The sequence below is a fragment of the Nicotiana tabacum genome, unplaced genomic scaffold (assembly GCF_000715075.1).
Source record: "Nicotiana tabacum cultivar K326 unplaced genomic scaffold, ASM71507v2 Un00020, whole genome shotgun sequence".
Classification (NCBI taxonomy): domain Eukaryota; kingdom Viridiplantae; phylum Streptophyta; class Magnoliopsida; order Solanales; family Solanaceae; genus Nicotiana; species Nicotiana tabacum.
In genome coordinates, this window is record NW_027438258.1 from 112,344 (window position 1) to 116,596 (window position 4,253).

At 33.6% G+C, this 4,253-nt stretch overlaps 1 long non-coding RNA gene across 1 annotated transcript; it reads left to right on the plus strand.

Annotated features, from left to right (window-relative positions):
• Positions 1 to 201: 201 nt before the first annotated feature.
• LOC142178889 (uncharacterized) lies at positions 202 to 1,737 on the plus strand. The gene is made up of 2 exons (XR_012707083.1): positions 202 to 709; positions 1,443 to 1,737. It is a non-coding gene; the product is annotated as an uncharacterized LOC142178889 (long non-coding RNA).
• The last annotated feature ends 2,516 nt before the right edge of the window (positions 1,738 to 4,253 follow it).

Below are 4,253 nucleotides of genomic sequence, written 5' to 3' on the forward strand. Positions count from 1 at the left end.
ATAAGCGAAGGTCTAAAGAAGGGTAGTTTCATAATTTCTCAGTTGCTCTGAGTTGGACAGCAACATTGTTTGTGTATACATTTTAAAATAACATTTATATCCATATTGCTTTAAGTTGCAAACACGTATTACACACGTGTCGTTTCTTTTGAGCCCTTTTCAATAGAGCAGTCCTTTCTTCCTTTTAGAGTTCTGAACATCCAAAAACCACCGTCTCCTTCCCTTTTAAAATTCTCCGTTCTTTATCTTTTTCTCTTTCTTTCATTGGAGTTGATTGGCTTGCCCACTCATCTTCCTTTTAATGCTAATGTTGATTTTTTTTTGTTCTCCAACTATTTTGGAGAATATGCTCATTGATATATCAACAGACGTGTTAATTGTTGAATTTTTACAAAGTGGAGGTTATGTTGGTAATGGGACTACTGGGTCGGGTTGTCGGATCTCATCCCTGATCCCTACTATACTAGTTCCTCCTATGTTCCTCAAGTTTGATATTTTTAGTTATTGAGTGAAAATTAAAGAAAGAGTCACATATCAATTCTTAGAACGTGAGAGTCATATATATCAGAATGTAAGATTTGGCAATTATAAGGAAGTATAGTATAATCCTTCTTAAGAACATCATATGGATTTCTCCCTAATTCGATCCGCCATTATGTATTTTCGCAAACGACATGTATTAGAGGTATTGTCAAGAGAATCATCTCAGGTATGTTAAGGCTAATTATTGCTTCTTTTGGCATGATCCACGCAACGATACGTAAACGTAATGTTATTTTATAAGTGTTTCTACTCATAACAGTTAAGGATGTCTATGTTATTTATTCCTCTAAAATGATATTAATTAGAGCTATAATGGTCTTTTGACGTTCCGAGAAGTTTTATTAGCGTACTTCTCATGCATTGCACTCATTTGCATGTGCCCATGACTTAGACGGCATTATATACGCGTATATATGTATATGAAATATGGGAAAAGGTTACGACATTATATACGCACCACCACCCGATCAGCTGGTATACATTGATGATTTTTCCCGCAACGGCACCAAATGGCGTTATATACGCGTATATATGTAAATATATGTATATGGGATATGGAAAAATAGTTATGGCGTTATATACGCACCACCACCTGATCAGCTGGTATACGATGATGATATTGCCCAAAGTGGCTGAAATGATATGATGGAATGCCCTTAGAGGCTTGATGATGTTATGTACGTACAGACCTATGCATTACATGACATTTATATGCATGTGCATGGCATTAAAGATATTTCATGATTTTGATTTACAGAGCCATCCAAATTTATAGGCTGAGTCATTTACTCCACGGTTTATTCCATGTCCTGTATATACTTATTTACATGTCTTACATATTCAGTACATTATTCGTACTGACGTTCCTTTTGTTGGGGACACTGCATTCATGCCTGCAGGTATAGATAATCAGTTTGACGAGCCTTCATCGTAGATGAGATTGGCATTCAGCGAAGGATCGGTAAGACTCCATCTCATTCGGAGTGCAGCCGAGTCTTTGAGTCACATGTCAAACTTTTGCTACAGACTTATGGGTAGGCCGGTATCCTGTTCCATTTTATGTCAAATAATCTTAGAGGCTTTGTATACACATGGTTACAATGTATAGTATGTGAGAGGCCTTGACGGCCCATATGTATTCATGTTTTATGAACAATGGTTCATTGATATAACACTTGCCCACTTACAATTTTACATGACGAGTTGTGGTCATGTTGGCCCATGATAGTTATAAAAAGGAATGAATGTGTTACAGAGTGGTTCGCTCAGGCCACTACGGCACCGGGTGCCAGCCACGCCTCCCCAGGTTCGGAGCGTGACAAAGTGGTATCAGAGCGAGTCGTGTCCTAGGGAGTTTACAAAGTCATGCCTAGTAGAGTTTCAATTATGGGTGTGTTGCGCGCCACATTTATAATTGAGAGGCTATAGGGCATTTAGGAAATGTTACCCTTCTTTTGTTTCCAGATTGTGCCATAGAGCTAAGCCGTAAGAAGTCATTATGAAGTTTCCGTTAGATTCTGTATACACCAGAGGTACAGTTATCACAGTAGAGCTTTAATGTGTAATTTTCACCTATGTTGAAGGGAGGGTATGAAAGAAATAGAAGATACGATGCGAAATTAAAAAGTAAGTAAAGTAAAGGTAAAAAGGATACGAGATACTCAAGTACAAAAGGCTGTGAATGGTCGAGACTTCAGATATAGTTTGGGTTTTAGTTTAATTTACAAAGGAGGCCCTAGTGAAAATTTTGTAAATCTCTAAGAGTTAACATTCGAGAACGAATGTTCAAAAGGGGGGAAGGGTGTTACATCCCATGAGTTTTATAATTTATTCTTACAATTATGGTGTGATCACGTATATACCTTATTTACCTGGGTGATATGATTATGTTTTTGTACCTTCAAAATTAGAGTTCTTGCTAGAACTATTCTACATGGTATCTGGGTAAGCTTATAAGCTGGTCAAACTGCTCGTAATCACTTTTAGGAATTTAAATTTAAAAGATCAGTTTCAATGAAGTATTTTTCAACACTTAATCCTTGTTAGCTACTTTCAATTAGCTAACCCAACAGGCTCTTAATACTTTCTCCAACTTAAAAAGAACGACACTATTTGAAGAGTGTGATTGTTTCTTTTTTTCCTTTGACTACAACCTTTTCATTCATTTTATAAAATTAATGATAAAAGATTGTGGCGTATAATGTTTCTTTCTTTGAATTTGTAAATTTTATTTTTAAACCTATACTTGATTTGAGATACAAAAAAAATATATTTTGTAATTTTACGCTCTACTCATACTGGATTCTTTAAGAGTATATTGTAGACTTGGCTAGAGATATTTTTCAGCCTAGACTTCAACATGGCTATGATTATTGTGAAGAAAATGTCAGAAGTTTTAAGTTGTATGAATGACTTCGAAATTGTACTTCCACCTAATGACTTGTATTAAATTTTTATGAAATATACGCCTAGTTACCTTAGGGTAAATTAAATTGTAATTATATGGTAGAAATAAATCTTTGATGGTACAAGCTTTCTTTTAACTATAGCATAGTGTCCGCGGTAGCTAGTCAAGAAATATAATCAGTAAATTTGCAATTACTACATGTTGTCCCTAAATAACCTTGCAGAGATCTCCATAATCATGCTCCCCCAACAACAAAAATGTTATATCCAGTGAGTTTAATAACATTAACACAGTTATATACATTTGATTTAGTATTTTGAGTGGAATATATTTTGTAAAAAGTTTGAAAAATATAATTTTATATAGTTATTAATATTACTATTTTCGAATATGCTTTAAATTATGCGCATAATATGAGAAAGATTATGAGATTTTCTTTATTTTAAATATAGATTTTTCACAAGAAAAGAAAGTTATATTTTTATTATTTTAAGAATTAAGCATAAAAAATTTTTTACTCTTTATATGAGATTAGGAAAATTATAAGTTGAGAAATATGTACATTTTTTTACATGAATATTTTAATGAAATATTAGTGTATGTATTTATTTTATATGTTACTACTTGACCATGATAGTAGGGTACATAAAGTGTATTAAAATAGAATAGTATTTTAAGTAATTTGAGATAATTTTTAATTGTGTGAATAATTAACTATTAATTTTAACTATTTAATAAGCGGAGGTCTAAAGAAGGGTAGTTTCATAATTTCTCAGTTGCTCTGAGTTGGACAGCAACATTGTTTGTGTGTACATTTTAAAATAACATTTACATCCATATTGCTTTAAGTTGCAAACACGTATTACACACGTGTCGTTTCTTTTGAGCCCTTTTGAATAGAGCAGTCCTTTCTTCCTTTTAGAGTTTTGAACATCCAAAAACCACCGTCTCCTTCCCTTTTAAAATTCTCCGATCTTTATCTTTTTCTCTTTCTTTCATTGGAGTTGATAGGCTTGCCCACTCATCTTCCTTTTAATGCTAATGTTGATTTTTTTTTGTTCTCCAACTATTTTGGAGAATATGCTCATTGATATATCAACAGACGTGTTAATTGTTGAATTTTTACAAAGTGGAGGTTATGTTGGTAATGGGACTACTGGGTCGGGTTCTCGGATCTCATCCCAGATCCCTACTATATTCGCTCCTCCTATGTTCCTCAAGTTTGATATTTTTAGTTATTGAGTGAAAATTAAAGAAAGAGTCACATATCAATTCTTAGAACGCGAGAGTCATATATCAGAAC